Consider the following 13,510-nt stretch of genomic DNA (forward strand, 5'->3'; position numbering starts at 1 on the left):
CAATCTAACTCACCCTCAGCATTCTATTGTCAAATCTAACTCACCCTCAGCATTCTGTTGCCTCAATCTAACCAACGCTCAGCATTCTATTGTCTCAATCTAACTCACCCTCAGCATTCTATTGTCTCAATCTATCGCACCCTCAGCATTCTATTGTCACAATCTAACTCACCCTAAGCATTCTATTGTCTCAATCTAACTCACCCTCAGCGTTCTATTGTCTCAATCTAACTCACGCTCAGCATTCTCCTGTCCCAATCTAACGCACACTCAACATTCTCTTGTCTCAATCTAACTCACGCTCAGCATTCTATTGTCTCAATTTAACTCACCCTCAGCATTCTATTGTCTCAATCTAACTCACCCTCAGCGTTCTATTGTCTCAATCTAACTCACCCTCAGCATTCTATTGTCTCAATCTAACTCATCCTCAGCAATCTATTGTCTCAATCTAACTCACGCTCAGCATTCTATTGTCTCAATCTAACTCACCCTCAGCATTCTATTGTCTCAATCTAACTCACGCTCAGCATTCTATTGTGCCAATCTAACTCACCCTCAGCATTCTATTGTCTCAATCTAACTCACGCTCAGCATTCGATTGGCTCAATCTAACTCACCCACAGCATTCTATTGTCTCAATCTAACTCACCCTCAGCAATCTATTGTATCAATCTAACTCACCCTCAGCATTCTATTGTCCCAATCTAACTCACGCTCAGCATTCTATTGTCTCAATCTAACTCACGCTCAGCATTCTATAGTCTCAATCGAACTCACGCTCAGCATTCTATTGTCTCAATCTAACTCACCCTCAGCATTCTATTGTCCCAATCTAACTCACCCTCAGCAATCTATTGTCTCAATGTAACTCACGCTCAGCATTCTATTGTCTCAATCTAACTCACCCTCAGCATTCTATTGTCCCAATCTAACTCACCCTCAGCATTCTATTGTCTCAATCTAACTCACCCTCAGCATTCTATTGTCCCAATCTAACTCACCCTCAGCATTCTATTGTCTCAATCTAACTCACCCTCAGCATTCTATTGTCAAATCTAACTCACACTCAGCGTTCTGTTGTCTCAATCTAACCAATGCTCAGCATTCTATCGTCTCAATCTAACTCACCCTCAGCATTCTATTGTCAAATCTAACTCACCCTCAGCATTCTGTTGTCTCAATCTAACCAACGCTAAGCATTCAATTGTCTCAATCTAACTCACCGTCAACATTCTATTGTCTCAATCTATCGCACCCTCAGCAATCTATTGTCACAATCTAACTCACCCTCAGCATTCTATTGTCTCAATCTAACTCACGGTCAGCATTCTCCTGTCCCAATCTAACGCACACTCAACATTCTCTTGTCTCAATCTAATTCACGCTCAGCATTCTATTGTCTCAATCTAACTCACCCTCAGCATTCTATTGTCTCAATCTAACTCACCCTCAGCGTTCTATTGTCTCAATCTAACTCACCCTCAGCATTCTATTGTCTCAATCTAACTCATCCTCAGCAATTTATTGTCTCAATCTAACTCACGCTCAGCATTCTATTGTCTCAATCTAACTCACCCTCAGAATTCTATTGTCTCAATCTAACTCACGCTCAGCATTCTATTGTGCCAATCTAACTCACCCTCAGCATTCTATTGTCTCAATCTAACTCACGCTCAGCATTCGATTGGCTCAATCTAACTCACCCACAGCATTCTCTTGTCTCAATCTAACTCACCCTCAGCAATCTATTGTATCAATCTAACTCACCCTCAGCATTCTATTGTCCCAATCTAACTCACGCTCAGCATTCTATTGTCTCAATCTAACTCACGCTCAGCATTCTATAGTCTCAATCGAACTCACGCTCAGCATTCTATTGTCTCAATCTAACTCACCCTCAGCATTCTACTGTCCCAATCTAACTCACCCTCAGCAATCTATTGTCTCAATGTAACTCACGCTCAGCATTCTATTGTCTCAGTCTAACTCACACTCAGCATTCTATTGTCCCAATCTAACTCACCCTCAGCATTCTATTGTCTCAATCTAACTCACCCTCAGCATTCTATTGTCCCAATCTAACTCACCCTCAGCAATCTATTGTCTCAATGTAACTCACGCTCAGCATTCTATTGTCTCAATCTAACTCACCCTCAGCATTCTATTGTCCCAATCTAACTCACCCTCAGCATTCTATTGTCTCAATGTAAGGCACCCTCAGCATTCTATTGTCCCAATCTAACTCACCCTCAGCAATCTATTGTCCCAATCTAACTCACCCTCAGCATTCTATTGTCTCAATGTAAGGCACCCTCAGCATTCTATTGTCTCAATCTAACTCACGCTCAGCATTCTATTATCTCAATCTAACTCACCCTCAGCATTCTATTGTCCCAATCTAACTCACCATCAGCATTCTGTTGTCTCAATCTAACCAACGCTCAGCATTCTATTGTCTCAATCTAACTCACGCTCAGCATTCTATTGCCTCAATCTAATTCACCCTCAGCATTCTATTGTCTCAATCTAACGCACCCTCAGCATTCTATTGTCCCAATCTAACTCACCCTCAGCATTCTATTGTCTCAATGTAAGGCACCCTCAGCAATCTATTGTCTCAATCTAACTCACGCTCAGCATTCTATTGTCTCAATCTAACTCGCGCTCAGCATTCTATAGTCTCAATCGAACTCACGCTCAGCATTCTATTGTCTCAATCTAACTCACCCTCAGCATTCTATTGTCCCAATCTAACTCACCCTCAGCAATCTATTGTCTCAATCTAACTCACGCTCAGCATTCTATTGTCTCAATCTAATTCACCCTCAGCATTCTATTGTCCCAATCTAACTCACCCTCAGCATTCTATTGTCTCAATGTAAGGCACCCTCAGCATTCTATTGTCCCAATCAAACTCACCATCAGCAATCTATTGTCTCAATCTAACTCACGCTCAGCATTCTATTGTCTCAATCTAACTCACCCTCAGCATTCTATTGTCCCAATCTAACTCACCCTCAGCATTATATTGTCTCAATGTAAGGCACCCTCAGCATTCTATTGTCTCAATCTAACTCACGCTCAGCATTCTATTGTCTCAATCTAACTCACCCTCAGCATTCTATTGTCCCAATCTAACTCACCCTCAGCATTCTATTGTCAAATCTAACTCACCCTCAGCATTCTGTTGTCTCAATCTAACCAACGCTCAGCATTCTATTGTCTCAATCTAACTCACCCTCAGCATTCTATTGTCTCAATCTATCGCAACCTCAGCATTCTATTGTCACAATCTAACTCACCCTCAGCATTCTATTGTCTCAATCTAACTCACCCTCAGCGTTCTATTGTCTCAATCTAACTCACGCTCAGCATTCTCCTGTCCCAATCTAACGCACACTCAACATTCTCTTGTCTCAATCTAACTCACGCTCAGCATTCTATTGTCTCAATCTAACTCACCCTCAGCATTCTATTGTCTCAATCTAACTCACCCTCAGCGTTCTATTGTCTCAATCTAACTCACCCTCAGCATTCTATTGTCTCAATCTAACTCATCCTCAGCAATCTATTGTCTCAATCTAACTCACGCTCAGCATTCTATTGTCTCAATCGAACTCACCCTCAGCATTCTATTGTCTCAATCTAACTCACGCTCAGCATTCTATTGTGCCAATCTAACTCACCCTCAGCATTCTATTGTCTCAATCTAACTCACGCTCAGCATTCGATTGGCTCAATCTAACTCACCCACAGCATTCTATTGTCTCAATCTAACTCACCCTCAGCAATCTATTGTATCAATCTAACTCACCCTCAGCATTCTATTGTCCCAATCTAACTCACGCTCAGCACTCTATTGTCTCAATCTAACTCACGCTCAGCATTCTATAGTCTCAATCGAACTCACGCTCAGCATTCTATTGTCTCAATCTAACTCACCCTCAGCATTCTATTGTCCCAATCTAACTCACCCTCAGCAATCTATTGTCTCAATGTAACTCACGCTCAGCATTCTATTGTCTCAATCTAACTCACCCTCAGCATTCTATTGTCCCAATCTAACTCACCCTCAGCATTCTATTGTCTCAATCTAACTCACCCTCAGCATTCTATTGTCCCAATCTAACTCACCCTCAGCAATCTATTGTCTCAATGTAACTCACGCTCAGCATTCTATTGTCTCAATCTAACTCACCCTCAGCATTCTATTGTCCCAATCTAACTCACCCTCAGCATTCTATTGTCTCAATGTAAGGCACCCTCAGCATTCTATTGTCCCAATCTAACTCACCCTCAGCAATCTATTGTCTCAATCTAACTCACGCTCAGCATTCTTTTGTCTCAATCTAACTCACCCTCAGCATTCTATTGTCCCAATCTAACTCACCCTCAGCATTCTATTGTCTCAATGTAAGGCACCCTCAGCATTCTATTGTCTCAATCTAACTCACGCTCAGCATTCTATTGCCTCAATCTAATTCACCCTCAGCATTCTATTGTCTCAATCTAACGCACCCTCAGCATTCTATTGTCCCAATCTAACTCACCCTCAGCATTCTATTGTCTCAATGTAACGCACCCTCAGCAATCTATTGTCTCAATCTAACTCATGCTCAGCATTCTATTGTCTCAATCTAACTCACGCTCAGCATTCTATAGTCTCAATCGAACTCACGCTCAGCATTCTATTGTCTCAATCTAACTCACCCTCAGCATTCTATTGTCCCAATCTAACTCACCCTCAGCAATCTATTGTCTCAATCTAACTCACGCTCAGCATTCTATTGTCTCAATCTAATTCACCCTCAGCATTCTATTGTCCCAATCTAACTCACCCTCAGCATTATATTGTCTCAATGTAAGGCACCCTCAGCATTCTATTGTCTCAATCTAACTCACGCTCAGCATTCTATTGTCTCAATCTAACTCACCCTCAGCATTCTATTGTCCCAATCAAACTCACCCTCAGCATTCTGTTGTCTCAATCTAACCAACGCTCAGCATTCTATTGTCTCAATCTAACTCACCCTCAGCATTATATTGTCTCAATCTAACTCACCCTCAGCATTCTATTGTCTCAATGTAAGGCACCCTCAGCATTCTATTGTCCCAATCTGACTCACCCTCAGCAATCTATTGTCTCAATCTAACTCACGCTCAGCATTCTATTGTCTCAATCTAACTCACCCTCAGCATTCTATTGTCCCAATCTAACTCACCCTCAGCATTCTATTGTCTCAATGTAAGGCACCCTCAGCATTCTATTGTCTCAATCTAACTCACGTTCAGCATTCTATTGTCTCAATCTAACTCACCCTCAGCATTCTATTGTCCCAATCTAACTCACCCTCAGCATTCTGTTGTCTCAATCTAACCAACGCTCAGCATTCTATTGTCCCAATCTAACTCAACCTCAGCATTCTATTATCTCAGTCTAACTCACCCTCCGTATTCTATTGTCCCAATCTAACTCACCCTCAGCATTCTATTCTCTCAATCTAACTCACCCTCAGCATTCTATTGTCCCAATCTAACTCACCCTCAGCATTCTATTGTCCCAATCTAACTCACCCTCAGCATTCTATTGTCTCAATCTAACTCACCCTCAGCGTTCTATTGTCTCAATCTAACTCACCCTCAGCATTCTATTGTCCCAATCTAACTCACCCTCAGCATTCTATTGTCCCAATCTAACTCACCCTCAGCATTCTATTGTCTCAATCTAACTCACCCTCAGCGTTCTATTGTCTCAATCTAACTCACCCTCAGCATTCTATTGTCTCAATCTAACTCATCCTCAGCAATCTATTGTCTCAATCTAACTCACGCTCAGCATTCTATTGTCTCAATCTAACTCACCCTCAGCATTCTATTGTCTCAGTCTAACTCACGCTCAGCATTCTATTGTCCCAATCTAACTCACCCTCAGCATTCTATTGTCTCAATCTAACTCACGCTCAGCATTCGATTGGCTCAATCTAACTCACCCTCAGCATTCAATTGTCTCAATCTAACTCACCCTCAGCATTCTATTGTCCCAATCTAACTCACCCTCAGCAATCTATTGTCTCAATCTAACTCACGCTCAGCATTCTACTGTCTCAATCTAACTCACCCTCAGCATTCTATTGTCCCAATCTAACTCACCCTCAGCATTCTATTGTCTCAATCTAACTCACCCTCAGCAATCTATTGTCTCAATCTAACTCACCCTCAGCATTCTATTGTCTCAATCTAACTCACCCTCAGCATTCTATTGTCCCAATCTATCTCACCCTCAGCATTCTATTGTCTCAATGTAAGGCACCCTCAGCATTCTATTGTCTCAATCTAACTCACGCTCAGCATTCTATTGTCTCAATCTAACTCACCCTCAGCATTCTATTGTCCCAATCTAACTCACCCTCAGCATTCTGTTGTCTCAATCTAACCAACGCTCAGCATTCTATTGTCTCAATCTAACTCACGCTCAGCATTCTATTGTCTCAATCTAACCAATGCTCAGCATTCTATTGTCTCAAACTAACTCACGCTCAGCATTCTATTGTCTCAATCTAATTCACCCTCAGCATTCTATTGTCTCAATCTAACGCACCCTCAGCATTCTATTGTCCCAATCTAACTCACCCTCAGCATTCTATTGTCGCAATCTAACTCATCCTCAGCATACTATTGTCTCAATGTAACTCACCCTCAGCATTCTATTGTCCCAATCTAACTCACCCTCAGCATTGTATTGTCTCAATCTAACTCAACCTCAGCATTCTATTGTCTCAATCTAACTCACCCTCCGTATTCTATTGTCCCAATCTAACTCACCCTCAGCATTCTATTCTCTCAGTCTAACTCACCCTCCGTATTCTATTGTCCCAATCTAACTCACCCTCAGCATTCTATTCTCTCAATCTAACTCACCCTCAGCATTCTATTGCCCCAATCTAACTCACCCTCAGCATTCTATTTTCGCAATCTAACTCACCCTCAGCATTCTATTGTCCCAATCTCACTCACGCTCAGCATTCTATTGTCTCAATCTAACTCACCCTCAGCATTCTATTGTCCCAATCTATCTCACCCTCAGCATTCTATTGTCTCAATGTAAGGCACCCTCAGCATTCTATTGTCTCAATCTAACTCACGCTCAGCATTCTATTGTCTCAATCTAACTCACCCTCAGCATTCTATTGTCCCAATCTAACTCACCCTCAGCATTCTGTTGTCTCAATCTAACCAACGCTCAGCATTCTATTGTCTCAATCTAACTCACGCTCAGCATTCTATTGTCTCAATCTAACCAACGCTCAGCATTCTATTGTCTCAATCTAACTCACGCTCAGCATTCTATTGTCTCAATCTAATTCACCCTCAGCATTCTATTGTCTCAATCTAACTCATCCTCAGCAATCTATAGTCTCAATCGAACTCACGCTCAGCATTCTATTGTCTCAATCTAACTCACCCTCAGCATTCTATTGTCCCAATCTAACTCACCCTCAGCAATATGTTGTCTCAATCTAACTCACGCTCAGCATTCTATTGTCTCAATCTAACTCACCCTCAGCAATCTATTGTCTCAATCTAACTCACGCTCAGCATTCTATTGTCTCAATCTAACTCACCCTCAGCATTCTATTTTCTCAGTCTAACTCACGCTCAGCATTCTATTGTCCCAATCTAACTCACCCTCAGCATTCTATTGTCTCAATCTAACTCACGCTCAGCATTCGATTGGCTCAATTTAACTCACCCACAGCATTCTATTGTCTCAATCTAACTCACCCTCAGCAATCTATTGTATCAATCTAACTCACCCTCAGCATTCTATTGTCCCAATCCAACTCACGCACAGCATTCTATTGTCTCAATCTAACTCACGCTCTGCATTCTATAGTCTCAATCGAACTCACGCTCAGCATTCTATTGTCTCAATCTAACTCACCCTCAGCATTCTATTGTCCCAATCTAACTCACCCTCAGCAATATGTTGTCTCAATCTAACTCACGCTCAGCATTCTATTGTCTCAATCTAACTCACCCTCAGCATTCTATTGTCCCAATCCAACTCACCCTCAGCATTCTATTGTCTCAATGTAAGGCACCCTCAGCATTCTATTGTCCCAATCTAACTCACCCTCAGCAATCTATTGTCTCAATCTAACTCACGCTCAGCATTCTATTGTCTCAATCTAACTCACCCTCCGTATTCTATTGTCCCAATCTAACTCACCCTCAGCATTCTATTCTCTCAGTCTAACTCACCCTCCGTATTCTATTGTCCCAATCTAACTCACCCTCAGCATTCTATTCTCTCAATCTAACTCACCCTCAGCATTCTATTGCCCCAATCTAACTCACCCTCAGCATTCTATTTTCCCAATCTAACTCACCCTCAGCATTCGATTGTCCCAATCTAACTCACGCTCAGCATTCTATTGTCTCAATCTAACTCACCCTCAGCATTCTATTGTCCCAATCTATCTCACCCTCAGCATTCTATTGTCTCAATGTAAGGCACCCTCAGCATTCTATTGTCTCAATCTAACTCACGCTCAGCATTCTATTGTCTCAATCTAACTCACCCTCAGCATTCTATTGTCCCAATCTAACTCACCCTCAGCATTCTGTTGTCTCAATCTAACCAACGCTCAGCATTCTATTGTCTCAATCTAACTCACGCTCAGCATTCTATTGTCTCAATCTAACCAACGCTCAGCATTCTATTGTCTCAATCTAACTCACGCTCAGCATTCTATTGTCTCAATCTAACTCACCCTCAGCATTCTATTGTCCCAATCTATCTCACCCTCAGCATTCTATTGTCTCAATGTAAGGCACCCTCAGCATTCTATTGTCTCAATCTAACTCACGCTCAGCATTCTATTGTCTCAATCTAACTCACCCTCAGCATTCTATTGTCCCAATCTAACTCACCCTCAGCATTCTGTTGTCTCAATCTAACCAACGCTCAGCATTCTATTGTCTCAATCTAACTCACGCTCAGCATTCTATTGTCTCAATCTAACCAACGCTCAGCATTCTATTGTCTCAATCTAACTCACCCTCAGCATTCTATTGTCCCAATCTAACTCACCCTCAGCATTCTGTTGTCTCAATCTAACCAACGCTCAGCATTCTATTGTCTCAATCTAATTCACCCTCAGCATTCTATTGTCTCAATCTAACGCACCCTCAGCATTCTTTTGTCCCAATCTAACTCACCCTCAGCACTCTATTGTCCCAATGTTACACACCCTCAGCATTCTATTGTCCCAATCTAACTCACCCTCAGCATTCTATTGTCTCAATCTAACTCACCCTCAGCATTCTATTGTCCCAATCTAACTCACCCTCAGCATTCTGTTGTCTCAATCTAACCAACGCTCAGCATTCTATTGTCTCAATCTAATTCACCCTCAGCATTCTATTGTCTCAATCTAACGCACCCTCAGCATTCTTTTGTCCCAATCTAACTCACCCTCAGCACTCTATTGTCCCAATGTTACACACCCTCAGCATTCTATTGTCCCAATCTAACTCACCCTCAGCATTCTATTGTCTCAATCTAACTCACCCTCAGCATTCTATTGTCTCAATCTAATTCACCCTCAGCATTCTATTGTCTCAATCTAACCAACGCTCAGCATTCTATTGTCTCAATCTAACTCACGCTCAGCATTCTATTGTCTCAATCTAACTCACCCTCAGCATTCTATTGTCTCAATCTAACTCACCGTCAGCATTCTATTGTCTCAATCTAACTCACCCTCAGCGTTCTATTGTCTCAATCTAACTCACCCTCAGCATTCTATTGTCCCAATCTAACTCACCCTCAGCATTCTATTGTCCCAAACTAACTCACCCTCAGCATTCTATTGTCTCAATCTAACTCACCCTCAGCGTTCTATTGTCTCAATCTAACTCACCCTCAGCATTCTATTGTCTCAATCTAACTCATCCTCAGCAATCTATTGTCTCAACCTAACTCACGCTCAGCATTCTATTGTCTCAATCTAACTCACCCTCAGCATTCTATTGTCTCAGTCTAACTCACGCTCAGCATTCTATTGTCCCAATCTAACTCACGCTCAGCATTCTATTGTCTCAATCTAACTCACGCTCAGCATTCGATTGGCTCAATCTAACACACCCACAGCATTCTATTGTCTCAATCTAACTCACCCTCAGCAATCTATTGTATCAATCTAACTCACCCTCAGCATTCTATTGTCCCAATCCAACTCACGCTCAGCATTCTATTGTCTCAATCTAACTCACGCTCAGGATTCTATAGTCTCAATCGAACTCACGCTCAGCATTCTATTGTCTCAATCTAACTCACCCTCAGCATTCTATTGTCCCAATCTAACTCACCCTCAGCAATCTATTGTCTCAATCTAACTCACGCTCAGCATTCTATTGTCTCAATCTAACTGACCCTCAGCATTCTATTGTCCCAATCTAACTCACCCTCAGCATTCTATTGTCTCAATGTAAGGCACCCTCAGCATTCTATTGTCCCAATCTAACTCACCCTCAGCAATCTATTGTCTCAATCTAACTCACGCTCAGCATTCTATTGTCTCAATCTAACTCACCCTCCGTATTCTATTGTCCCAATCTAACTCACCCTCAGCATTCTATTCTCTCAGTCTAACTCACCCTCCGTATTCTATTGTCCCAATCTAACTCACCCTCAGCATTCTATTCTCTCAATCTAACTCACCCTCAGCATTCTATTGCCCCAATCTAACTCACCCTCAGCATTCTATTTTCCCAATCTAACTCACCCTCAGCATTCTATTGTCCCAATCTAACTCACGCTCAGCATTCTATTGTCTCAATCTAACTCACCCTCAGCATGTTATTGTCCCAATCTATCTCACCCTCAGCATTCTATTGTCTCAATGTAAGGCACCCTCAGCATTCTATTGTCTCAATCTAACTCACGCTCAGCATTCTATTGTCTCAATCTAACTCACCCTCAGCATTCTATTGTCCCAATCTAACTCACCCTCAGCATTCTATTGTCCCAATCTAACTCACCCTCAGCATTCTATTGTCCCAATCTAACTCACCCTCAGCATTCTGTTGTCTCAATCTAACCAACGCTCAGCATTCTATTGTCTCAATCTAACTCACGCTCAGCATTCTATTGTCTCAATCTAACCAACGCTCAGCATTCTATTGTCTCAATCTAACTCACGATCAGCATTCTATTGTCTCAATCTAATTCACCCTCAGCATTCTATTGTCTCAATCTAACGCACCCTCAGCATTCTATTGTCCCAATCTAACTCACCCTCAGCATTCTATTGTCGCAATCTAACTCACCCTCAGCATTCTATTGTCTCAATCTAACTCACCGTCACCATTCTATTGTCCCAATCTAACTCATCCTCAGCATACTATTGTCTCAATCTAACTCACTATCAGCATTCTGTTGTCTCAATCTAACTCACCCTCAGCATTCTATTGTCCCAATCTAACTCACCCTCCGTATTCTATTGTCCCAATCTAACTCACCCTCAGCATTCTATTCTCTCAGTCTAACTCACCCTCAGCATTCTTTTGTCTCAATCTAACTCACCCGCAGCATTCTATTGTCTCAATCTAACTCACCCTCAGCATTCTATTGTCAAATCTAACTCAAACTCAGCATTCTATTGTCCCAATCTAACTCAACCTCAGCATTCTGTTGTCTCAATCTAACCAATGCTCAGCATTCTATTGTCTCAATCTAACTCACCCTCAGCATTCTATTGTCTCAATCTAACTCACCCTCAGCATTCTATTGTCTCAATCTAACTCACCCTCAGCATTCTGTTGTCTCAATCTAACCAATGCTCAGCATTCTATTGTCTCAATCTAACTCACCCTCAGCATTCTATTGTCTCAATCTAACTCACCCTCAGCATTCTATTGTCCCAATCTAACTCACCCTGAGCATTCTATTGTCACAATCTAACTCACCCTCAGCATTCTATTGTCTCAATCTAACTCACCCTCAGCATTCTATTGTCCCAATCTAACTCACCCTCAGCATTCTATTGTCTCAATCTAACTCACCCTCAGCATTCTCTTGTCTCAATCTAACTCACCCTCAGCATTCTATTGTCTCAATCTAACTCACCCTCAGCATTCTATTGTCTCAATCTAACTCACCCTCAGCATTCTATTGTCTCAATCTAACTCACCCTCAGCATTCTATTGTCTCAATCTAACTCACCCTCAGCATTCTATTGTCCCAATCTAACTCACCCTCAGCATTCTATTGTCCCAATCTAACTCACACTCAGCATTCTATTGTCCCAATCTAACTCACGCTCAGCATTCTATTGTCTCAATCTATCGCACCCTCAGCATTCTATTGTCACAATCTAACTCACCCTCAGCATTCTATTGTCTCAATCTAACTCACCCTCAGCATTCTATTGTCTCAATCTAACTCACCCTCAGCATTCTTTTGTCTCAATCTAACTCACCCTCAGCATTCTATTGTCTCAATCTAACTCACCCTCAGCATTCTATTGTCTCAATCTAACTCACCCTCAGCATTCTATTGTCCCAATCTAACTCACCCTCAGCATTCTATTGTCTCAATCTAACTCATCCTCAGCAATCTATTGTCACAATCTAACTCACCCTCAGCAATCTATTGTCACAATCTAACTCACCCTTAGCATTCTATTGTCTCAATCTAACTCACGCTCAGCATTCTATTGTCTCAATCTAACTCACGCTCAGCATTCTATTGTCCCAATCTAACTCACCCTCAGCATTCTATTGTCTCAATCTAACTCACGCTCAGCATTCGATTGTCTCAATCTAACTCACGCTCAGCATTCTATTGTCTCAATCTAACTCACCCTCAGCATTCTATTGTCCCAATCTAACTCACCCTCAGCATTCTATTGTCTCAATGTAAGGCACCCTCAGCATTCTATTGTCCCAATCTAACTCACCCTCAGCAATCTATTGTCTCAATCTAACTCACGCTCAGCATTCTATTGTCTCAATCTAACTCACCCTCAGCATTCTATTGTCCCAATCTAACTCACCCTCAGCATTCTATTGTCTCAATGTAAGGCACCCTCAGCATTCTATTGTCTCAATCTAACTCACGCTCAGCATTCTATTGTCTCAATCTAACTCACCCTCAGCATTCTATTGTCCCAATCTAACTCACCCTCAGCATTCTGTTGTCTCAATCTAACCAACGCTCCGCATTCTATTGTCTCAATCTAACTCACCCTCAGCATTCTATTGTCTCAATCTAACTCACCCTCAGCATTCTATTGTCCCAATCTAACTCACCCTCAGCATTCTGTTGTCTCAATCTAACCAACGCTCCGCATTCTATTGTCTCAATCTAATTCACCCTCAGCATTCTATTGTCTCAATCTAACGCACCCTCAGCATTCGATTGTCCCAATCTAACTCACCCTCAGCATTCTATTGTCTCAATGTAAGGCACCCTCAGCAATCTATTGTCTCAATCTAACTC

The sequence above is a fragment of the Scyliorhinus torazame genome, chromosome 10 (genome assembly GCF_047496885.1).
Source record: "Scyliorhinus torazame isolate Kashiwa2021f chromosome 10, sScyTor2.1, whole genome shotgun sequence".
NCBI lineage: Eukaryota > Metazoa > Chordata > Chondrichthyes > Carcharhiniformes > Scyliorhinidae > Scyliorhinus > Scyliorhinus torazame.